Below are 26,581 nucleotides of genomic sequence, written 5' to 3'. Positions count from 1 at the left end.
ATCTTCATTGCTTTCAGTATTCTTCTAAACTTGTCTCTGTAGTTCAGAGTGGATTTTTAGAGAACATTTTTTCTTATTTATGTTCCTTTTCTTAGAAAGCAATACTGCTATTGTATCATAGCGTTGGTGGGAAATAAAAGGTAGACAATATGGGACAATATGGGAAGGTGAACTCCCTGACAAATGGTCCTCATTCAACTTTTGTTTAATCGCTACCATGACAGGGAGCCAAGATCTCTTCCACACATTTCTATTCTCCCTCTTCTTCATCCTGTATTCCTGTATCTCTCTACCTTCCCCTACCACCCCCCCATCTCTGTGTGTGTGTGTGTGTGTGTGTGTGTGTGAGAGAGAGGGAGAGAGAGAGAGAGAGAGAGAGAGAAACAGAAGAGAAGAGAAGAGAAGAGAAGAGAAGAGAAGAGAAGAGAGAGAAATGGTGATCTTTTGAAATTCAGAAGTCCAGAACCTGGTGTAGTAATTTAGATACAGTCTAAGTGGAACAAAACAGAGTGTAACTATCACCCTTTTGTGTACTAAAATAATTTTTGATTTTTTTTTCAACATACACTCATCTAAGCACCAATCCCAAACCTAAACTGTATCAAAATGTGGGTGAGCAGGCAGGGTATGTGGGATTCTGTCACATTACAAATCACTAATCTAAATATAGTAAGACTCTAATGTACTAAGACTGCATTTGCTTTTTTTGTGAGCAAAGTAATATATAAAATTATAGAATCGCATTTAATTTTTAATATTTGATCAGCTAAAGCTTTGAAGACTTTCATATTAGTTAACACTAAGCTCTGTCTGTCTGTACGGCGTCTTTAGTACTTTGGACCTTTTGCTCTTGTTTGGTATAGTTGAAACAGGAAGAAAGCCAAGATTTCTGCTCTATTAAATATCTTCTGGTGATTTATGTGTGACGAGTGGTGAAAAGTGGGAGGAAGAAACATTATGCGTATAAAACTTGGTTGAGTTTTAGAGAATTAAACCAGTTCCATTTGTCTACTTTTCTCTTTATTCAACGTAGACCTTTAACACAAATAGAAATCTACAATAAATTGAATAATGCCTTAGATTCTCCTTGGTTACAAAACTATGGCTAGGAAAAGAAGCAACATGTTAATATCACAATTTGCCCATGATTTCAACTTAATACAAATACTAAAACAATTGACAAATTTATAACTGTCACTTCCATATTGGTCTAAAATGTAGTTGGAAAAGCTAGGTTTGAGGTTTGATGTACCAAATTATGGGGACTTTGGAAATATTATGAGCGTAAGATGGCACCATCCGTGGCGAAATGAACTTTACATCCTGGGGGAGCTCTTTTGAGATGCCAGTACAGCAGTTCTTTGTCTTCTGCAAAGGTGTTTATCACATGGTAAGCTTTTTCAAATTCTAACCTGCTCTTGATTCCAGTATGCTCTCTAGTTAGACCTCCCCACCTCCTGAATCCATGTTGTAGTGAGCCACAGTAACTGGTGTGTCACATCCATCAGGTATGTTAAAGTGAGGGGGAAAAAGTTTCCAAATCACAGCTTCATAAACGTGATCTCAGAAGGACATGAACCTAATCTGTGGACCAAATGAACATTTACTTCCCTGTACAAAGTTCCTGTTAGGAGAGATTTAAATAAATACACCTTAGAGGAAGGGCCTTTTCAGAAGTTTCATTTGACACCAGTGAAATATTCTTATAAGAGGCAGTGTTTGCCTCGATGTTTACAGTCATTTGGGTTTCACTTTTGAGTTTTATGACTGGTTTTCTAACCTTGAACAGTAGGCCATCTCATAATTTTTCCCATAAAGTTATGCTTTATTATTTACTTTCTATAGTTTATGAGTTATAGGGGAATCATGAAAAAAATGGGGAAGGGAGTCACTAGAACACTGAACATTCTAAAAGGCTATCTGTGAATTAAAGATAGCATGACTTTTTCATGAGTTCACATAAATAAGAAACCTCTTTGTGGCATTTGGGCAATAAATGAAGATTTATTTCATCAAGCATTGAAATGAAATGGACTGCTAGTTTCCTAAAGAGTTGCATCTGAAACATTTTGATCTAATTTAGTTGAATATTGATCATGTATAATACACGAGCTATCAGAAAAGCATTACAATTGTGTAGAACTTTACATATTATTCCAGAAGTTCCAAACTCTATAATTTTAATCTCTATAGAAGAAAATGTCATTTTTAAATGTAAATAAAATATACCAGACCTTGATTTCGTTGTTTTGGTTTGCGTACTCTGTGTTTCCAAAGTTTAAAACAGAGTATTGCATTGTTATCAACTGGAGCTAATTTTGACCCCATGGGACTTTTGGCAAACTCTGAAGGTATTTTTAGTTTATAGGACTTGTGGGCTGGGGGGGGGGGGGGGCTTCTCTCAAGGTACAAGTAATAGGTAGAGGCCAGGAATAATGTTGAACATCCTACAATGCACAGGATAATCCCCCAAACAAAGAATTATCTGACCCAAAATGTCAGTGGTGCCAAGGTTGAGAAAACTTGAGAGTATTGTACATTTATTTTTATTAAATCTCTATATGGGAAGGAGGATAAAATGAATGGAAATAGACTATTTTCTTATTCTAAGTGTGAAAATACAAATAGCAGGATCAAGAACAGTGCAGTGATTAAGATGCAAGATTTATTATCAGGTTTGTGTTTTAATCTTCACTCCACCCACTTATTAGCTGTCTGGCTTTGGGTAAAATGATTAATCCCTCTGAGACTGAAAGTATTCATTTATAAAATGTGGATAATAAATTCCACCTTACAGTCTTGCTCTGGTAAATAAAATTATGTTTATAATCTGGAAAATATTACATGTTCAATGAATGGTAGCCACTGTTACCATACCTAGAATATAATTTGAGATAATGTAGTATTTATATGGTCACATAGAATAAGATGGTAGAAATGCTATCATAGAGGTAAATTTATTGAATGAAATATAAGGATTTCTCTGCTATTTAAGGAAGCAATGTAGTCTTTAAATATATCTATAAATCTTTATCTGAAGAACTGGAAAAAGGATATTTGGCAATCCAGGGAAATCTATAAAAATGTAATCTTTAAAATAGGAAACTAACATTAAAAAATGCTGAATTATTAATGGAAATTACCAATAGGGGTTTTTCAAAAGAAAAAAAAGGATCTTTAAAATAATTTTATATTCTTTTGTAATGTTTAAATATTTTTCAAAAAGCCTATATTACTTTTGTAATTAAGAAAAACATTACCCCCCCCAAAAGAAACATTACAACAAAACCCTCTTACTTTCCCAGTACAAATGTTGAAAATACACTTGTTAAAACATACCTTTTCTAATTTATAGTTACCCTTTATGCTAGTTTATCTCTTTTAGTTGGTTTCCCTTTTTTGTCACCTTTCTTAAAGTGGTTAAGCTGTGGAACCCATTAAAATGTTACTGGCATGATAAAGTTGGTCATATTGATGCCTTTATCTCCTACGTTGGCATGTGGTGCTGTCACTGAAGCCAGTGAAATTTGGTCTGGGTGGTGAGGAAAGAAAAGGACAGGAGAATTTATAACGTGACTCTTCAAAGCCAGGACTCTCCTTGCCCAGGTCCTCTTCAACAGTTGATTAAGAACTAGAATAAAAATAGAAGCATATTTATTAAATTTCTAGTTTTAAAAAAAATGGGAAGGCGTAGATAGATAATGCTTTGGAGGACTGGATATCAAAATGTGCGTAGATTTGAACTGTGGGCAAAAATTAAGAATATTAAATTTAATAGTAAAATTGTAAATTTCTATTTAGTTTTAGAAATTATTGTGGAATTTCATGATGACAGAGTTTGGACCATTATGAAATTCCTGTTTAAAGAAGAATTAATACGTAAAGTGGGCTGGCTGCAAATTCAGTGAGTTGACTGCCTCTTAGACTCGGCCTTGGCAGCTTAATTTTCCAGAATTCCGCATTTGTAGCATTGTGACCAATTCTGCTTGCCATATTTTAAGAAGAATATTGGCCACTATAAAGTGGTCAGAAAGCCTACAATTAGTCAAATCCCTGCTCTGCCATGTATTGACTGTGTGGCTTTGGGTAAATTGTAATGCTTAATCTATAACGTTTAGGTTTGTTATATAAAAACATGGGTTTTTGTTTTTTTAAAATACCCCATGGGAATCAACTGAAGTGATGATGATAATAATAATAACAACTATTATTAAACTAGAGGCCCGGTGCACAAAAATTTGTGCACTCGGGGGGGAAGAGGGGGTCCCCCAGCCCGGCCTGTGCCCTCTCGCAGTCTGGGACCCCTCGGGAGATAACGACCTGCTGGCTTAGGCCTGCTCCCGGTGGCAGAGGGCAGGCCCAATCCCTAGGTGCAGCCCCTGGTCAGGCTCAGAGCAGGGCCGATTGGGGAGTTGGGGCGCCACCCCCTGTCATGCACAGAGCAGGGCGGATCGGGAGGTTGCGATGCCACCCTCAGTCATGCTCAGGGTAGGGCCGATTGGGGGGTTGGGGCACCGCCCCCTGTCACGCACAGAGCAGGGCCCATCAGGGGGTTGGGGCTCTGCCCCCTGTCACTCACAGAGCAGGGCCGATCTGGGGATTGGGGTGCTGCCCCCTGTCACTCACAGAGCAGGGTCGATCAGGGGGTTGGGGAGCTCCCCCCTGTCATGCACAGAGCAGGGCCCATCAGGGGGTTGAGGAGCTCCCCCCTGTCATGCACAGAGCAGGGCCAATGGGGAGGTTATGGCTCTACCCTGTCACACACAGAGAAAGGCCCGTGGAGGGGGGTTGGGGCGCCACCCTCTATCACCCACAGAGCAGGGCCGATCAGAGGGTTGGGGCACCGCCACTGTCACACTCAGGGCAGGGCCAATGGGGAGGTTATGGCTCTACCCCATCACACACAGAGCAGGGCCCATGGGGGGGGGGGGGGGTGTCGGGGCGCCGCACCCTGTCACACACAGAGCAGGGCCGATCAGGGGGTTGGTGCACCGCACCATGTCAAACACAGAGCCGCAGGGCGATCAGGGGATTGGGGAGCTCCCCCCTATCAGGCACAAAGCAGGGCTGATCAGGGGGTTGGGGCACCTTCCCCTGTCATGAACAGAGCAGGGCAGATAGGGAGGTTGTGGCCGCGCCCCCTGTCACACACAGAGCCGCAGGGCGACCAGGGGGTTTGGACGCTGCCCCCTGTCACGCTGATCCTGGTGCTGGGAGGCATATTACCCTTTTACTATATAGAATAGAGTCCTGGTGCATGGGTGGGGGCCGGCTGGTTTGCCCTGAAGGGTGTCCTGGATCAGGGTGGGGGTCCCCACTGGGGTGCCTGGCCAGTCTGGCTGAGGGGCTGAGGGCCGTTTTCAGGCTGGCGGGTGACTGAAGCTCCCAACTGCTCCTTTTTTTTTTATTTTCTTTTTTTTTTTTTTTTTATTCTGGACCAGCTTTAGCTCTGAGGCCTTGCTGCTGAAAGCAGGTTTCTGGCCTTTACCTTCTGTATTTGATACACTGTTGTGGTCCGGCTGGCTGAAGCCTGGCTGACTGAAAGCCGGTTTCTAGGGTTTTGTTTAGCTTCTATATTTGCAGCATAGTTGCTTAGAGTTGCAGCTGAGAGGCCAGCAAGGCAGGTGAGAACGTTGGAGTCTGCCTTTACTGGAGCAAGCAAGCCTCCCTGTTCACTTCAGTGCATGGCTGCCGGCCGCCATCTTGGCTGACAGTTAATTTGCATAAGGATATGCTGATTAGCCAATGGGAAGGGTAGCGGTCATACGCTAATTACCATGTTTCTCTTTTATTAGTGTAGATATTGTGTATTGCTTACTCTAAGCCAGACCAAATTCTAAGAACTTTATAGTTATGAATGCATTTAATGCTTATTAGTAATTTTTTTAGGTTAGTACCATTATTCCTATTTTACAGCTGAGGAAACTGAGGCACAGTGAGATTAATGTCCCTAGATAGTCTACCAGTAAATCATAGCCTCAAATTTTGCACATATACAATGCCAAGTACTGTGTGTCATGACAATGACATGTGTTTTTACATACCTTCGTGGCCTTTGGCTATGATTAGGGAGTTGGGCTCATTTCAAGAAAGGTTCTGAGTCCCATTGGTACCTTTGAAGACTTATATTTACAATGTATTTCAAGGCAGTTGTTTCCCCATAGCCATAAACAATGATTTATTAACTTAATATAGCAATAAATTATGTAAGGATAATTGTATAAAATAAGATATATATGATGGTAAATTATCAAGTTAATATAGTTCATATAGCATAATTAGAAAAATCAGAATTGGGTTCAAATGGTATGTTAAAATGATACTTTAACAGCCTAAATGCCCATCAGTAGATGAGTGGATTAAAAAACTGTGGTACATCTACACAATGGAATACTATGCAGCAGTAAAAAGGAGTTCTTACCATTTGCAACAGCATGGATGGAACTGGAGAGCATTATGCTAAGTGAAATAAGCCAGTCAGAGAAAGATAAATATCACAGGATTTCACTCATTTGTGGAATATAATGAACAACATAAACTGATGAACAAAAACAGATCCAGAGACGGAAGCATCTATCAGACCGTCAAACCTCAGAGAGAAGGTAGGGGAGGGTGGGGGTAAGGGTGAGAGATCAACCAAAGGACTTATATGTAAGCATATAGGCCTAACCAATGGACACAACAGGGGGGTGAGGGCATGAGTTGTTGGGGGATGGGGGGTAATGTGGGGATAAGAACACATATGTAATAACTTAATAAAGAAATTAAAAAAAAAAATTTTCTGGCCAGCCAGTGTTGCTCAGTGCTTGAACATTGACCCATCCACCAAGAGGTCATCAGTTGGATTCCAGGTCAGGGACATGGTCAGTTGCAGGCTTATTCCCCAGTATGGGACATGCAGCAGGCAGCCACCCAATGTTTCTCACTGATGTTTCTCTCTCTCTCTCTCTCTCTCTCTCTCTCTCCCCCCTCTCTCTTCCTCTCCTTCAAAAATCAATAAAAACATATTAAAAAATATTTTCCAAACACTATTTATACTGAACCATTTACTTTGAACATAGTAAAGATTTTCTTTTAAATTCAAACTGTAAATAATTGCATTCTGGGCATTTATTTTAAAGATGGTCTATAAACTATATTCATTAATTCAAAATTATAAAAATACACAATTTAATCAAAAGGAGAATCAGCCATTTTCCTAAATGCCAACTAGACTAATTTTAAGAATTCTGAAAAAAAAAAAAAAGCAGACTGCAAATAGCAAAGAAAGGGTTTTTTATGACAATATTAATGAACTATAGGGAGGCTTAGAACAAGTAGAGCATTTGGTGGATACTTATTGAATTTACTTGATTCTTTAATTCATTTTATAGAAACATACTGATATCCATTTGTCCATGAGAATGCCCTCCCCCTTATTTTTCTAGAATGCTGTCAATTTCTATTCAATTCAATCTAACATTTTAATTTTATTTTTTATTTTTTACAAGAGCAGAAACTCTGACCTTTATTTCCAAATGTCAATTTCTATTCAATTCAGTCTAACTTATTTATTTTATCTTTTATTTTTATTTTTTACCAGAGCAGAAACTCTGACCTTTAATTCCAAATGGGTAATCCATAAGGCTAAGTGAACTTAAAGTAAAGTAGAAAAATACCTGGCTGCCTTTTGGTGGAGAAACAGGGGCATCCCTGGGAGGAAGACCTTAGTGTTGTTCTGGAGGAGAAACAGCAGGGTCCGTTTGCTCAACTTTTGCCATTATTTTAGGTTGTTTTTGTTTTAATCTTTAGTGATAATATGCTAATAACAATACCTTATTTTCATTTTCTCAATGAAGACTTCTCGGGTATCTCACTTCCTATCATCAGCTGATTCATTCATGTTCACCTCCAAAACTTTAATCCCGATCACCTTGCCAATACTGTTTTGAACATCCATAATGAGTTTCTGAGTTATAAAAAGCCTAATGTTTTCATAAAAAATGAAAAGGAGCTAGCTAAATAAATGTACTTTTATGTTAGCCTACATATGTCAGCATCCCCTCAAATGATATAGCCTGGTAAGAGAGTTTTAGTTTAGTGGTCTTCATTCTAGACTCTGTGAGAAAAATGGTTCTTACATACATAAATTAAATGAATGAAAAGAAGCATGTGGACAAGTTTGTTCAGCACCAATGATCGGATATATTATTCTGGAACCAGAATTTTGGTTTACTCATTTACTCCTAAAACTCCAATACCTTTAAGAAGTTTTAGTGCCAGAGGATAATTTTATTTTTAAAAAATTATTGTAACATATCCATAACGTAAAATCTACCACTGAAAAATATATAAATGTACAGTTCAGTGTCACTAAGAACCTTCACATTGTTATGCAACCGTCACCACCATCCATCTCCAGAATGTTTTTATCTTTTCAAACTGAAACTCTGAACACAAGATATTAACAACTCCTTATTCCCACCTCCCTCCAGTCCCTGGTAGCCAACATTCTATTGGCCTACTATGAATTTAACTACCTTAGGTACCTCTTCTAAGTGGAATTATACAGTATTTTACATTTTTAACTGGTTTATTTCACTTAACATATGGTCTTCAAGATTCATTCATGCTGTAGCATGTGTCAGGATTTCTTTTTTAACAATGAATAATACTCCATTGCATGCATAGATCACATTTGTTTATTCATTGATGAATACTTGGATGCTTCTACTTTTTGAATAACATGGTTGTACAAATAATATTTTCATATTAATTAAAATGGCAGTAATGTAAACCTTTTATATAAAACCACCAAATTGACAAATGAGTTGCAGCAAATGTGGGTGACTTAACTGCATTTGTTTGACTAGGGCACTTTTCCCAAACTAATCCTAATCAATCACCTGGAAAGAGGAGAAATTATAGGAAGAGAATAAAGGGCATATGTGAGACAGTTTAGAACATTAATTACGACCTGTAAATTTTGGGTTGAAACTGAAATTTTATTGCTTGGCTGGTCATTAAATATATGATTCATACTGCTAAAGAATTGATTATTACAGCTAAAAAGTACTGTGATCTTAGTTCTTTTCTACTAGAGAGGCAATGAAACCTCTTAGAAAATAACAAAACTGGGGGCAGAAATAACACATTTGTTTCAAGAACATTTAGTGCTTTGCTTTTCACTACTGTACTTTGTTTCAGCAAGGAGGAGATAAGTTTTTTTCCCACCTATCAGAACAGTATACTAATATTCTGAGTTCAACCTGTAGTAGGATGGTTTAGCCATATTTGCCAAACCTTTTACAAAATTTTTGAATGTTGCTTTAAACACTCAATTCTATATTCATATTAAATTTCAATCTAGTCATTCCAAATGAGACACATTTTTGTTTAAGAACAAAATTGGATGGAGGAAAGAGTATGTCAATTCTTCTAGTTTGAAAGCTTTGTAAGAATGCCCTGCTTGCACAGTTTTCCCTCAGTCCTATTGTGTCCACTTTTAGTTTGAGACATCCATTAGCAGATACTTGAACACTGATCCCTTCTCAGTCCCAAATGTGTATGAGATCAGGAGCCAGGGCTTTTACCTTCTGGAGGTCTATTTCTGTGTTCTGGCACACATCCCACCCACTGAACTCTATTTTTAAAATAAGGAATTACTACCTGAAGCCAGAGAGATACTGGAGAGTGGAAAGCCTTGGGACTCCCGCTGTCTGAAGGAGCAGCACAGCCAGACAATGATGAATGTGGACTGTCATTGCTGAGCTCTTTGTTATAAAAGCCCATTTTGACTTCTTAACATTGTTAATATTTCAATCCACACTTTTTTGTTTCTCTTTTTTTCTATTGCTAATATCCCCTGGATATGCTCAACATTTTCCAGATATCACAACTAATTCTCGCAGCACCATCAAAGTATATATATTATTATTCCTGTCTGAAGCTCAAGGAGATTAAGTAACTAAGCCAAGATGTCATTGTTTATCAGATGCAGAGCCTGGATTTGAGTCCAGATCTGTCTGGCTCTGAAGGCTTCCTGTTTCCATTGCACTAGATAGCAAAAACATCACCGGAATTTACAGGATATAACTTTCTCCAGAGCGATAATTATTATGCCAAGCCCTTCCTTTTCTACTTTCCCTATCCTAGTTTATGGCCTGGGCACCTCATGGTTGAATGGACTACTGTGGGAGCATCCCAGCTGGTCATCCTGCTCCCATGCGTTCTCAATATTAACTCATCCCCTGCACTACTGCACTGTGCCTTCCCCATGGACAACTCTCACCATGACAGCTTTGTTGAATGCTAACATAAAATCAGGTCGATCCTTTCAGATAAAATGAACACCTCTTAATTTGGGATCCATGACCCTCTCTCATCAGCCTTTTCTACTCTGGACCTTTTCAAACGGCAACTTCTCTTGTCACATCGATTTTCTAACTAATTTTAATTGCTTCTGGTGTGCGCACTCTCTCACTTGGCTGTTCTCCCTCTCTCTGTTTTCCCATAGGCAGACCTCTACTCCTTGATTTTCTATTTCAGTGGCCACATTATTGCCCCCTGGAAATCTCTATCCTGATCTCCAACCATTGTGAATAAATCTACCCGTCTTCTACCTGCTTCATGATGCATTTTCTGATCATCCCATTTGGAAGTACCTCCTTTCTCTGCATCTCCATAGCTCTCTATCTGCTACTCTCCTGTGACACTTAAACTTTCCATCTTGGATTGTGAATATTTTTATAAGTAAAAGTGAGGTCTTTGCGGGGGGGGGGGGGGGGTCTACATATAATTGGGTCACATTTCTTTTGCTCTACATTATTTATCATAGTGCCCATGTGGATGGTCAATAGATGTCTTTGGGTGAATGAGATAGTATAATTTATATATATATAGTACTTGGGAATTTAGAGACTACCATCTTAAGTGTATATTTCTCCTTAAATCTGATACCAAAGTGTGGAATGTGGTGGTTATCCCTCTTTTGTAAGATGGCGTCTGGAAGTTTATGGAGATAGGGTTGGGAAATGTCTATGGAGCTTTGTGAGCAATTCCGCTCCTGGTGAGTGGCCAGATGGGACTCTGAAATAAGCAGTATAGAGATAAAAGGACCTCCAGGGCAACTGAATTCAAGGTTCTGAACCCTGTTTGCACCTTGGACTCACCTGAAGGGAATTAAAGATAAAATCACAACCTCTTCTCCCCCACCCCCCAACTAAGATGCTGATCTGATGGTCTGAGGTTGGGATCCACCCATTGGTATTTTTATTTTCAAGTACAGTGATTTTGAAAAGTATTTTATTTTATGGGAGAAATTTATGAATAGAAATTTATGCTTTCTATTATAAACACATTAAACATTTTGAACCAATCATTTACAGAGTATTTTTTTTATAAAATGGAATTTTTATTTTTTCCTAGTTCTACAGTATTGTTAAAAATTATTTCCTGATGCTGGTTTGAAAAATAGGTCTATATACTGGTTGTAAGAGAAAAACTTTTCAGAGGAACAGATTTATATTGATCTAATCCTAACTCTGAGCTATCAGAGTTAAATGATTTATAATGTGGTACTTTAAGTCAGCACACATTTCTGAGAAATATAAACTTTTGAACCAGTAAAAATTATATTTAAAGCTCACAAAAGGATAATTTTTTTTATATTAATGAGAACTATTTGTTGAAAGAGAATTATAAAGGAATTGAGAAATAATATGTAACTCCCACTCACATAGTAACATCTTATTTTTCCCTTAAGGAATGCCATTCCATGGATTTTTATTGTTGCTGCTAAATTGGTAACTGAATTTATTTCATTTTCTTAGTGTGTGGGTGTGTACGTAGTACACAGACTTTAAGCTTTTCTTGGAGCTCAAGGTCTTCATTCAATTTGCATTATTTTAAAATGCAGCAGTACAGTAACATCCTTAGAGACCATTAAAATGTTTAGAGTTAGTTTCCTGATGCTGAATGGCTCAGTCTTCGATGCTTCTATACTATTATGTATGCCTCTTTACATTTTTATTCCCTCCCTTTGGATAGTTAGCTATCCAAAGTGTTTAGCATATATCGTTGATTTTGTTGTAAGGAAGAATTGTTAAGTTTGGAGGGAGAGCACTTAACCACTCTCTTTAATAGTCTTATTTATTCATACTTGTAGTCAGTGAGCTCTAGATGGAGGCCTGAGGGTGACAATATCTTTTTTCTATGTAGGACAGAGTTTAGGATTTGTGTCCACAATTGTATTTACCATTTAGAGGCCTTTTCCCCATTATAACTAGATTTATACCTGTGTTATGAATTTGTTGGAATTGCTTCCTAGAGGAAATGAAGACACTTAACATCAGAATGCTCAAAATGATAATTTCGTGGTAAAGAAGAAGATTTAGAAGTATGACAACCTAAATTTTGACTTCTTTATAAGATAAAAAAATAATATTATTTATTTTCATTTCAGGGCTAGTTCAAATCTGAGCTTTAAATTAAAAAAAATTCAAACTATTAGTTAAAATTTTTTTTTAAAAATTTTTAGGGGGCATTCACATTTAATCCTAGATATATACATGTATACATGTGTGTGTGTGTGTGTGTGTGTGTGTGTTTGTACATGTGTTATTGTCAACTGATGATCATTGGCACCAATTCAATGCCAACAGTAATCCCCAATTGGGATGCAGTGAAGACAGAAACTTTAGTGCAAAACAGCTGATTGCAAAACATGTCTCTCCAGTGTTTTAGATCAGTGGGGGAGAAGCAGTCTTCAGCCTTTCATGGAAAGGGAAAGTATGCTTCTGAGCCAGAGGGGAGGTGGCTTATATGGACAGGAGTCCCTACACCTGGTTCCTGATTGGTTCTTTCTCATGCCAATGAAGACTCTGAATCCTTGTGGTTTGATTGGTCCAAAAGGCACTGTCCTAATTGGTCAGAATAGAGGCACTCTGATTGGTCAGAGCTGTACAGCTCTGATGGAATGGGAAAAGCGTCAGTCCTATTGGTTGAAATAGGATTCCAGAAACTCCTTTATAATGGTTGGCTCAGATGGCTGAAACACAGTGCAGACAGGAAGTTCACTAATGAAGTATTTCCCTTCAAAGGCTCTTCATGGAATTTTTCCTTGGCAGGTAAGCTTGCATATCCAAAGCAAAATCATTTGGCCTGACTCCTGGAAAAGAATAATTTACAAGATAGAAAAATGTAGGGCAGCTTTTGAGCATTCTAGTGTTAGAATTTGGGAGAAACTAAAATACAGAAATCATATGCTTTATTAATAGGAATGTGTTATTTTCTTAAACTTCATTGATATTTTAATAAATTATTTTGTTTCTTTTAATAAGTTCACTTAGTTTATAACTTTATTACAGGGGAAATATTACTTTTGCTCTATTACTGAGTTAAGTTTTTGCAAAAATGACTTAATTACAATTTTGGAGCTGCATTTGGCTTAAAAATAATTGAGAACTGGAGTTAATAAAACCAGGCATATGTAGAAAGCCATATAATTGTAGGTACGGAAAAGAAACAAAACAACTTTGGTAATTTACAAGTTAAAAATATAATACTGTAATTTCTTTGAGGGTAGGAACCACATCTCTTATTTTTTTTCTTTATCCTGAATTAAACCTAACCAAATATTATGTACATGGTAGGATACTCATTAAAACTTTACATTGATTATTGATTACAAAATAAATACATTGAATAGGACTATTCTAACTCAGTTTGTCCTTATCTAGTATATCTCTTATGGACTCTATTATTTCTCTTGTAATATGTCTTTATCTAATGTTTCTCTTACGGAAGTAGCCATTCTTAAAGGTTTAACTCTTTGACCTGTCATCCTTGATTACCTTATTTGTGTATATCCAAATTATTTTCCTAATGAAGCATGATTCATATTCCTTGGGCTGTTGGCTACTTGCCAAACACCATTGGTTATTCATATCTGTAGCTTATACATTGGGGAGTGGTAGGAACTAGCACTGCTCCTTTCTTAAAATGTGCATTTGCTTACTGGCTAATGCCTGACAAAAAATCAATTGCTAATGGTTCCCTACTGCTTCCTGACTCAAATATGAGGTTTTCTGTTGGTTTCGTTCATCTGTTTCCCAAACATTTATTTTGACAAACTGTTTTATTCAGAGAATAAATGTAAGATCATCTTTTCTTCATAAAGCTTTGAATTAGGTGTGAGAGAGGGAGAAGTGGAAGAGGACATGGAAAAAGAGAAATAGGAAGTGTAATTCATGCTACTTAAACTACTACTTCTTATTAATCCTTCCCTGTCCCCTTAGCATTTTCTCTCCATTTTTGTTATATGTATACTAGTGCCCTGGTTCATGGATTCGTGAACATTGAAAAGAAATTAATTAGAAGGTGGCTGGCGGGGCGGGACTGTGCAAGACAGGCTGGACATGCCCTGGAGCCAACCTCCCGAAGTCCCTCCCTGGCTGGCCGCACCTGGAGCTGTGCCACAGCTCGAAGGCCATCTGCGGAGTGAGACGGGTCCCTCAGGCAGGAGGGGTCCCTCAGCCTGGCCTGCAGGGATCAGGTTGAAAATGCTCTCTGACATCTCACGAGGGGTCCCAGATTGCAAGAGTGTGGTTCTCGGGTGATGCACCAGTGGAATCTGGCTCCCTTCTCTCTGGTTCCTGCATTGAGTGTCTGCCCCCTGGTAGTCATTGCGTGTCATAGCTACCGGTTGATAAGTTTCCCACCCAAAACAATAATTCCTTTCTGTGACAAATATTTATTTAATCAGTATTTGAATCCTCAAATTACATTGAGCACTCCACATTTAAATCAATGGGTGCATTAGAAAGAGAAGGGGGAAAAATGGTGGTGAAGTGATATATCAATTAGTTGGTCATGGTAATCATTTTATGATGTATATCAAATCATGATGTTGCACCACTTAAATATATACAATTTATATTAGTCAATCAAACATTAATAAGACTGGGAAGAATAAAAGAAAAGAAGAACTTTGGATCCAAATGAACATTGCTGCAAATTATACTTCTGCTACTTAATAACTGTTTGATATTGGGCAAGTCAGTGCATTTCTTAGCTTTGGTTTTCCATCTATTAAATGAAAATTAAAATCCTAGCTCTGTAGTTTTATTGAGTAATAATAAAAATAGATTATTTCATATATAAAACATTTAATAAAACGCTGCTATAGATAGGGTGGTTATTATGTTGAGTCAAAAACTGCCTGTTATAACTTCAAATTCTTTTCTCATATTTATTTTGCAGTCGACATAATAAGTTTAAGTAGTGAAAAACTATTATAGGGAAAAACTATTACCTCTTAGCACTCTCAAGTCTCCCCTGGCTAAAGATGTCCATCAATTCAGTTGCTCTTTGTCGGACTTGGTTTTCATATCTGTTGACGTGTTTCCTCTTCCTGGAATGCAACTGTAGTTGATTCCCACTGAGGTATTGGGCTGCACTTAACTGTAGCCATCTTCTGGAAGCCACAGTTGGTTGCTATGACCCTACCGTCTTAACTGTACTCAGTTAGACTCAAACTGAGCAATGAAATTCTGATCCAGGGATTTGGAATTGGGGCCAAGTGTGAGTTAAGTCAATCTTTTTCAAAATGCAAAAGCCCAGTTCCAATTCGGCTATCGAGTTCATGAGCATATAAAGGCAAATTGCAGAAAGAATGAAGCAGATAAGGGACATGGGGGAAAGGAGGAGGGATCTCAGTCATCTCAGACCTTTCATGATTCTGGTTTCACTTCTTCCCTGAGGCTCACCATGTTCCTGCCCTGCAGTCTATCGATAACTCTGCCCTGAACTGTATTGAGTTAGCTCCTGTAATTGCAACTACTGTTTTCCATCAAAAGAGGCTGTTCATTTTAAGACCAACCCAATTGAAGGATATCAAAATATAAAGAAATATTTTGACAAAACTATATTTTATTTATCTTTCTTTTTTTATAAGTATCTTTTTACTTCAGAGAGGAAGGGAGAGGGAGAGAGAAATAGAAACATCAATGATGAGAGAGAAACATTGATCGGCTGCCTCCTGCACGCCCCCCACTGGGGATCGAGCCTGCAACCCTGACCGGGAATTGAACTGTGACCTCCACGTTTATAGGTCTACTACACTCAACCACTGAGCAATGCCAAGTGGATTATTTTTCTTTTTAAAAAATTATTGACAAAGCTGTATTGCAAAAACGTCTCTATTAAGATGTTGGACTCAGAATGGAACATGGCTGTCCCTTTCCCCCTAAATGGTGACACTAAAATAAAAACCAGCATATTTCCTGTTTTATCCACAGAGCCCCTATCTGTTGCCTCCAGCTGCCTATGAAACATTTCCACTTCGATGTCCCTATCTAACATATTTGACAGTTGATTTTCTTCTCCTCTGTCAGGCTAGATCTACTTAATTTCAACTTTCCTCCCTTCCAAGCTAGTGATCTAAGATTAATTTGGAATTCTTTTCTCATTCTTCCCTTAATTTTATTCTGAATGAAATTGTTGCCTTTCTTTTTTTAAACTATTAATTTAAGTTGTGGTATAATATACATAACATAAAATTTACATCTTAGCCATTTTTAAATGTACAGTTTAGTGATAAGTATATTCACATTGTTGGGCAACCACCATTATCATCAGGTCTGTAGAACACTTTTCATCTTGAAAAACTGAAATTCTGCACCCATTAGACAATAACTCGCATTCCTCACATTTCCCAGTCCCTAGTAACTATAAATGTACTTTCTGTGTCCCTGCATTTGACTACTCTAGGTACCTTATATAAGTGGATTTATGTAGTATTTGTCTTCTTGTGACTGACTTATTTCATTTAGTATAATGCCCTCAAATTCATGCATGTTGTAGCATATGTCAGAATTTTGGCATTTCTTATATTGATATTATTTAGTGATTTACCTTTTTTCTTTCTTATTTATCCTCTCTTTGATAACTAAGGGTCCAAGCCTTTATCACTTTATACCTGAGTTACTGAAATGATGTCTTAAGTCTCCAGAGATTCTCTCCCTGCTTACAAGCATAATCTACAATGCACGAGTAATCTAAAAATCATGGCTTTCATCCAGTTATTGCTCACAGGTCTACCATGAATGGAGCCCCATGTGTAGTTGGTACAACATATAGGTCCTGAATAGCCCCCTTCTTGCTAAAAACATTATATTTCCTCACCTCATATTTCTTGTCTAGGTTCTTCTACTTAATCTTTGAATTCTTCATAATCTAGTTAAAGTCTTTCTTTTAATTATCTCATTATCATTTACTAACATGTACCACCATTATTAGCTAAGAGTCTTCATTTGAGTCAGATAGTTGTTTTACTTTAAAAAATTCAGTGATTATACTTGTCTTTTCCTCTTTTAACCTTTAATTCCTCTCATGAAAATACTTGCTTCTCATGACTTATCTGAGTACCATGCATTTTGTACAGCTCACCTTTTTCATGAAAACTTCACAACTGTTACAGCTCTATATGTAGTTCATAGTCACAATCTGACACTTAAACCCTATTACTATAGATTATGTTCTACTAGTTTGTAGTTTCCTAACTAGATTGCAGTTTCTTGAAAACTAACGCTTGCTATATATAGCTCCACATTAATAAGCAAAGTGCAAATATGCATTAAGTAGCCAATAAATACTCCCGTTAGTGGCATATTTATGTTAATAGTACAATAGTAGAATAAATTATAGACCTGCCATAAAAGCTTTCACGACATGACTCATTTTCTATTTCACTGTTGTTTCTAAACCACCCACCCTTAATTTACTTGTAAATGTTTTTAAGTTTGAAAACATTTAAGAAAATTACTGGTGTTCTTTTTTTCCTCCTGAACAGCACATAGGCATCTTATTTAATGTACTCTATATTTAGCCTACCATCATTCTAAAATGAGAAGTATCTGATATATCTATAGGTAATTAAATACATATCCATGAAAGGGAAGGAAAAAAAACTACAAAAAAGTCCACCTGAGTCCATTGTTGGCAGAAAGACATAGATTGCTGTTAGAGCATTTGAAATGTTGGACCTCCTACATAGGTGGAATATGGGTTATTGTGTAAAGAATATTGTTCAGTCCTTTTCTTTTTTGTTTCTTTTGAACTGCACTGTCTTCCTTAACTTCCCTAGTATTTTTCTGAAACTCAAACTCAAGGCCATTGTTGAGGGGAAAGGATGATTCTTACCCATCTTTTTCCTCCAACTCAGATGGGTGCCCTTATCAGTTTGGCCTCAATTTCCCTTCTTTCTATTAATATTGAACTGCATCATACTAGCTGCAAGACATGAAATACTATAATTAGAGTGAGGGAGTGCAAGTTTGAGGTTTATAGATACTAGTATATTAGCTCATATCACAATGGGGCATACAGCAGATATTGTATAATTAAGTTCAGTAATAATGCATTGAAACACCAATTGTGTCTTCTTCTGGAATCAAGTAATGAAGAAAATAACATCATCCTGACCTTGTGGACTATAGTCTAGTAGGAATATATCAATTAACTATAAGTATGTGAATATGATGAATGGGATGTGGGCTACTGATTGCTGAGGGAGATACCTTGTTTATGGGGTTGGTGAAAGCCTTTGAGAAAGTGGTTCTTTGGTATATTTTACATATATATTCCTGTAAGACCCCCAAGGAAAGGTTCAGAAAATAACTAGGCTAAAGTCTTGGCAGGGAGTAAAGATTTTAGAATCCTCTCTATGTATGTCCAGGAAGGCCATGGCAATAGACAAAATTTCTTGGGGGATTGTAGAAAGGAAGCGCTCTTGAGAATATGGATATCAAGCAAGAGAACAGAGGTGCATTTAGGGCCATGAACTGTAGGTTTAAAATCATATAACAGGAAATATCTCATACCTCATCCAATCTGATAGAGTAAAAATAAAGATGTGTCAAATGAGATCTTGTTAGACTCAGTGATTTTCTGTGTCATGCATAGAAAGTCTCCCAAGTGTACCTGTCTAGTGTAGGTTGATAAAATCCAGTTCAGCCTCTTATTGGTATTTTGTTTGCATTGAATTATAAATTGTAGGGATGTAAGAAATTTTTTCCTATGTTTATTCATATCCTCTTTGGTGGCAGTAAAATTTAAGATATCTCTTAAGTAACCAAATTTAAGTATATATGTTGTCTCTGCTGCTTATAAAAATATCAAATAAAATAATTTCCTGGACATTGCCTCTAGCTGTTTTCCCTAGTTGCTCAGCCTGGTGTTTCTCTGTGCTTAGAGTATCATTGACTTCCTTTCATAGGCCTTATTGGTCTCTCTTACTGGACTTCAGGGTTTCCTGTGGGCAGCTTCTCTTTCTCATCTAATCATTTATTGAATCCAGAGAAACACAGTGCCTGGCAAAAAAAAAAAAAAATAGATATAACTGGCTTAATGAATGAAACCTGCATGTTTCTGAGAATTTAAATTCTTTAAAGATGGGACTCACTTATCCATCTATTTTCTTCTTGGCCAAGTAAGCTATTTACAAATAGTAGAAACACAATTATGTCAAGTTATTGTTATTTTTCTTTAATAACTCTCTCTTGTCATGGTTTGAACTGAAGAGAGTCATTATTTTTAAGAGAAGTTTTAAAAAATTGGGTCATAAGCAAATATAAGTCATTATTAGGCATACAGTATGTCAAACTTAATATTCTGATTATAAAATATTCATTACTATTTGATCCTAAAGATCAAACCTTACAAGATTGCTGATAAAATAATAGCATATTCTTTAACCTTCCAAAATATCTTTTATTTTTAAAGACCTTCTTTTTGAATCACAGAGTTCAGAGCTAGTTATATCTTATTTATTGCTAATTTCTCTCGTGCTGTTTTCTTTCTTTTCGTATCATGCCTGTAGCAGCTGTTTCCCTAACCCTTACCCCAAACCACAGGCTTTCCCACGCTCCTTTTTTGGCTCTCATTTGGCATCGATCCTTAATTTGACAGATAAAACATGTGTGTATGAATTGTGGTTATGGCCAAGCTACAATCCATCAGGTTTCCCATAGAGGTGATTATTCCCATAGAGGTGATTTACTCCCAAACAAGGTGATCGTTATATGAGGCAGTATTCAGTTCCCTCTCCATAAGCCTTTGGCCTTCGTGTGTAATTCTTCATTCTTTGGTCACATGCTGACTGATTACACTTAGGATAGCAGAGCTGGGGAAACGAAGGGGCAGCATGGGCTTCAGTGTTAGACAGAAGTGGGGTTTAGTCCAAATTCAGACACACTAGCTTGTGATCCTGGATGTGTGATACTCAGTTTCTTCTTCTTTTTTCTTTAACCTCCTCATTTATAAAGTGAAGTAGTAACTACCTACCATTTGAAGCTCTGATTCAAAAGGTGTTATTTTTGATAGATTTGATACTACTCATCATGGGCCCTGAGACTGTCTCATTTGGATATATAAAACCAAGATTGCTAATTCTAAGGTATGCATCTTTGGCTCAACAATATTCATAATGCAAGTCTGAACTTTAGTTGCAGGGACATTTCCCAAGATGATGTATGGATCTAGCTGAAACCATGAGTGAACATATCAGGATTAGGGGACTTAAGAAAGACACACATTCTCAGTTGTGAACATCAGCACCTTTGAATTTAAGGATATGACAGTGGGTGGTCTAGATTATTGTAAACCAACAAATAAAACTACCATTAGGTTCATTTTGCTATGCAGGGTAATTGACAACTAAATTAAGTTGTTTTCTTATGAGCTATCTTTATTGTCCTTGTTCCAAAGAGCTATTTGATACATTTTAGGTATTCAAGGAAGAATAAATAATGGCTCAATCAATAAATGAGATAATGAATGAGTAATATATATATTAAATTTAAGAATAAATGCATACAACCCACCTTTGTGTGTGAGAGTGTGCATATGTATATCTGTGTGTATGACTAAATGCTCATAATTTAAAATAAGGCCAGAATTAAACATTCAAAAAGCACTTATTAAGTAGCCACTATGTGCCAGGAATAGTAGAATAAATAACATTTTGTAAAGTTATAGGTTTTCTTCCAAATTTAGGAGTACTCTTGCACATGCTATGTAAAACAACTTAATTCTGTATTGGTGTGTATTTCAGTTGCATCTTTTTAAGGCTTTCTCCGAATGCCTCCATTACCTCTTAAAGTCCTCTAAAATTATGAAAGAATTAGAAGACACTGTATGTGATTTCTAAATTTTAATGTTCTAGGTAATTTCTTTAGAACATGTGAAAATTCTTAGCGCAGGTACCTCATACATATATGGGTATGAACATACACTGTGGATTATGCCTGGCCACTTCTCACTTACAAAGGTCCTCCCCTCCCCCCTCTAAGGAATAGATACTTTGAATAGCTATAAAATAAATTCACACGAATATCCTCTTAATTTTATATTCAAAGTATATAAGTTGAGCTATTATGATTTTTCCTTATTAGTGTGTCTTATTAAGAGAATAAATTTGGTTATTTTTATTGAAGGCAGAAATACGCATTTTACAAATGATGGTGGAAATTTTAATCAAAGTGTATGTAATGTGAGAACTTTGCTCCTGCAACTAGAATTCAGGCTATAATATGGACATTGACAGATTGTAAGTAGATACATTTATTTTAACCTCTCCTCTGTACTTGATATGTCATAGGCTAAGTGTTATTTATGTGACATTTATGTGTCAGTCCTTAGCTTTAGGACCAGTGTACATTTTTGAAAAAATAAATTAGCAGTACAAAAAGTACTATTATATAAAAATGACTTTTTAAGTCTGATATTAGAATAATATAATTTTCTTTTTTGTTTTACTCTGAAATTTTTTAAATTGGCTTATTTGGAACCCTTCGTAAAACACAAGTTTTATCTTAGGATACTGGTATGTTTAAAATTACTGCCAAGTTTTAGTACAAACCATAAGCTTGAGAGATAAAATTTGACCTTACTTTTTATTTCCTGTGGTAGCAATTCATTAATGAAGGTTATGGTGTAGGTGCTAAGGATATTGACTTTTGTCTGGTAAAGGTTGTTTGAACTTGAAGAGACATCAAGAAGTTTCTGAGTTCATCTACCCAATTCCAGCCAGAACTGTTTTCAAAAGGTGTTATGGCTCCTTAGGCAATTAAAGCATTGGGATTGTCCTACTACAGTTCTGGAAGTATGCATTTACCGCACAGTGTTATGAAGAGATATACTAGTTCAGATTTATAAAACAATTTAATAGGACAACTGCAGGATATAAAAACTGATATTTACAAAGTGCTCATTATATGTTGTAGGCAATTTATACCTATATTGTCTCTTAGTTTTTATATACAAAATTAAACATGTTAATATAAAATATGTCTTTAATATGTATTTTCTAGTTACAACAACAATTATATCAAGTATTCATAATTGAATTCTTAATTATAAATAATATAAAGCCAAGAGGTGGGAGAGCCTCGATTTGAATTCCTGGTAGCCTGACCTCTAAGTCCATCCTCCGTTTTACTGAGTGATTCTAGTTTTCACGTGTAGAACCTCTGGGATGGTCCAAAAAGGTCTCCAGGGCGTCCCTGGAATGGGTCCTTACCACAGACCTTTGGATTAGAAGTTGGCTTACGACTACTTATTGCACTCCCTCTCACTAGTTGAGTTTATATTAGGCTACCTACCCTGTCTCAATTTCTCCTGTAAAATGGGGAGGAAGATAACACCAACTCTAGATGTGCTGGAAGGACAAAAGCAGATAATACAAGTGAATTGCTGAGCACAAAGCGCGGCACCTGATAGGCGCTCAGTAAAGGTGAAGTGTGATTGCTGCCTTGAGGACTGTGCATCAGATGACTGCCTGTGTTGCCTATGAGCGCTCGGTGTGGCCTAACTGAATCCTGAACAGCAAACTGGATGGGCTGATCTTGTGAACTCACCTCACCCCTGGCTGCACTTTGGCATTCCTGTTCTTATTTTCTGGTGATCCACTGCCTCATCCAATTTGTTTACATTTTATTTAATGTAGTTACATTTTTAAATGATGCACTAGCTTAAGTTCTTTCTGAAATAGACAACAAAAAATGAAAATAATCATCATTAATAGTTTATCAGTTTCTCCCATTACTTTTTCAATGTTTTTTTATAGTCTATACAATGAGGATTATAGTGTAATATGGATTGATTTTCTATATTTTTAATTAATACTATTTTCTTAGTTTTCTATGACATTAAAATTATTAAGACTTTTATCACTTGCATACTTGTATCACTTTCATTACTTGTACACTTAATTTTTTGTGTATGCATGTGTCATATGTTACTTAAGCATTTCTCTCTCATTGGACTTGTCAACTATCTCCAGGTTCTCTCAGTATAACTGATACTGAAGTAAATATATTTAAAACATGTTTTATTGTTAGTAGTATTTTCCCCTTTTGGACCTCCTCCACCCAAGCTCCTAAAAATTTTTAATATACCCTTATTTGCATTTATGATTACTTTTTCAGATACATGGCTAGATACATCTATCTAAGGTATAATAGATTAAAGAAACTATGTGTTCTGGCCTGACCAGTGTGGCTCAGCTCGTTGGAGTGTTGTCCTATGTATGTATCCAAGGGTCACAGGTTTGATTCAGGTCAGGGCATACATCCAGGTTTTGGCTTCAGTCCCCAGTCCAGGCATATGAGAGAGGTAACCGGTCGATCGTTGTTTCTCTTTTTCTCTCTCTGAAATCAATAAAAAGTGCTTTGTAACATCTCCTTTGGGGTTGCTATAAGAGGAAGAACTGTACACCACAGGTGACATTTTCATGTCTATATATATATATATATATGTATATATATATATATATATATATTATTTGAGAATAATTTTATTTTATTTATTTTGTTTCTTTTTAATCTTTATTATTGAAAGTATTACAATTGTCCCCCATTGATCCCTTCTAGCCTGCCACCACCCCCTGCCTCAGGCCTCCACCACCTTATTGTCTGTGCCCTTGGGTTATGCATATATGCATACAAGTTCTTTGTTTGATCTCTTCCTCCCCACCCACCCACCCACACCCACCTTCCCTCTGAGATTTAACAATCTGTTCCATGCTTCTATGTCTCTGGATCTATTTTGTTCATCAGTTTATTTTGTTACTTAGATTCCACATATGAGTGAGATCATATGATACGTCTCTTATAACAAGTGAAACTTTGTCATTTAATACGAAGGATGCATTTTAAAATGTCAGGTTTGACAAGAAAAGAAAGCCATATGTTTTTGTTTTATTTTATAATAAAACAGAAATATTATATTTATCTATTTTGAACATTCATTATAAAGTACCATACTTAATAAATAATTTTTTAATTGAATTTAACCCTCTAGTTAAATTTAATTAATGAAGAAAAAGAGTGGCATGAGGATAATTTTAGGGAGTTTTTTTAGTCAAGTGAAGCATGTTTTTCCTACTTTATAACTGTCACCAAAATTATCTTTAGAAAAGTATGGAAAAATATTTAAATTTTGTTACAGGTATAATGAGGACATTACTCCCTTCTCATTCTACCCATTCCCAAAAGGGTTGGTTGTCATGGAGTCAGGGCTACAGAGAAGAGAAAAAAAATATCTGTGTGACAAAGAGAGGATGTTTTTAATCTTTTTGGCAACTTGCAGAAGAGTATGGGAAAGAGAAAGTACAGGGGACCAGGAATTGGCAGTCAACTGTAGTGTGACTCTTACTTGTAAATCCCCCATATCTCTATCCTCCAAACTCAGTCAAGTCTCGTAAATTCATGAACGCTTGCTTCCAAGTTTTCCATTATTTTTAATGTGTGAGAACGGTCTGAGCTTCATGCCAAGGTTCACATGTTGTGGATAGAGGTAATCCGGGAATAAACTAGCATCCAAGAAGAATGAAAACTCAACTGATAATTACAAGTAGCAGGAATTTTGGCCAAGAATAAAGGCCAGGTCAGGAACTTTTACTAACTGGAATTTGGGGGCATTCAAGGCAATTTTACTTGTACCAAAGACCAGGGAGACCCCAGGCAACGGCTGGGTTACAGGACTTTTCAAAAGTACTGCAAAGGTGCTAGCATAAGCCTTACTTTATAGTATGGAGCAGAATCCCTGAAGGGTTGGCTACAGGGTGCTAAACTAATAAAGTCCCCATGCTGGGTGAATATCAGGTTTATCTCTAGTAATATAACCTTCTGGAGACTTCTGGTTTAAGGGTAAGTTACTATTTCACTTTGTTATCAGATTCCAGATGTTATCAGTCAATAAAGTGATCAGTCAATAAAGTGATCTCACCTTCTATTCATGTGCCCTAAATCTGACAGGCTAAATCTGATGGACTGTAGTTTACTAGAAATAGGGGGGAGTGATAGATTTTTTTTCCCATATTATCCCAAGTAGTAGAACTAGGGCAAAAAAAAAAAAAAAAAAATGCTTTTCCTTATCAAGGGGGGTGTTTAAGTATGAGCAGAAACACAGTTTGGAAGGAATAAAATAGAGGATTTTAAAATGGTAAAACCATAATAGTGATGACAAATTAAATAAAAATAGTTATTTTAGATAAACTTATATGTACCTCTCTGGTCCAGAAATTGTCCAATTAACAAATGACCCACCTTAAAATATTATGGCATTGAATTTTAGGCATATATGTTTCTATACTTTTCTAGTATTATTTTCCCCAAAGTTGACTTTTCTATCATTTATTTTGCCTTTGTATAAATATTTCATATTTTGTTGTTCAAAAAACATTTTATACTAATAATAGCTCTAACTTTGATGATCAAATTTATGTTCTTATACATGTATTTATAAGAGTTAATCTATATTCTCACCGGACAACTCAAGATTGTGAGAATTTTCTATTGGTGATGATGTTTGTTGCTTTAATTGCAACCAAGTTAATCTGTAGAATTTAACAATTACATTGCTATCCATCTTAAGAGTTTATAACTCTGGTATAGAATAAGAAAACAGCATAAAACATTTGTACCTGTGTGTTCTGCTTCGAGTTTTATTGGTAATAAAATAAAAAAAAATAGACATGCTGACTTTTGTGCTTGGGAACAGAATCTGTTTCTAACCTTTGCTATGAACAGGAAGTGGGAGAGGTGAAATGAGGCCTGGTTTTGTGGCTGGGCCAGAGCACTCTGTGTTCCTAAGAGTGGCATTCAGGTTTCATGTCTGTCTAGCTTCTCGCTCCTTGGAATAGCTGGCCTTTGAAGTCCTAAAAACATAGATTGGTAATGAGCAACATAAAGTCAAGAGTGGGCAAATATTTGGAAAAATCCAAGCTCTGAGACTAGCCAGTCTTAGGATAACTTGGCTCAGATGGTGTAATAACTGCATTTTCTTTTCCCACCTAAATTATGAAGTTTTGCTAATATGATAGTATAAATTTCCTAAATAACAATAATAGCAAAGTCTCAACTTGCTTTTACTTGCCTTTTTTTTTTTTTTTAGCTATTGCTGTACTTATTTTTAAATTTTAGGGTAGCATTAACTTGATATCTAGTGCCTCTTTGGTAATTAGAAGTGCTTTCAGAAGAAAGAATTTAAATTTAACTTTTAGATTATGTATGGAGCTAATACCTTTGAATAAAAATAAATT

At 36.5% G+C, this 26,581-nt stretch overlaps 1 protein-coding gene across 3 annotated transcripts in view; it reads left to right on the top strand.

Annotated features, from left to right (window-relative positions):
• The window catches only part of PDE3A (phosphodiesterase 3A), a 253,482-nt gene that overhangs the window by 21,346 nt on the left and 205,555 nt on the right, over positions 1-26,581 (top strand). Inside the window, exon 1 of one of the 3 annotated variants that reach the window (XM_070410608.1) lies at positions 13,078-13,106. The exons of the other annotated variants lie outside the window; for them this stretch is intronic. The gene's annotated coding sequence lies outside the window, so the exon portion shown is untranslated. Of the gene's footprint in view, positions 1-13,077; positions 13,107-26,581 lie in introns of those variants that run through there. 3 annotated transcript variants of the gene reach the window in all.

The sequence above is a fragment of the Myotis yumanensis genome, unplaced genomic scaffold (assembly GCF_028538775.1).
Source record: "Myotis yumanensis isolate MYYU_CA2020_CCGP unplaced genomic scaffold, mMyoYum1.0.hap1 SCAF_3, whole genome shotgun sequence".
NCBI classification, from domain to species: Eukaryota; Metazoa; Chordata; class Mammalia; order Chiroptera; family Vespertilionidae; genus Myotis; species Myotis yumanensis.
This window is presented reverse-complemented; position numbering and strand designations above follow the sequence as displayed.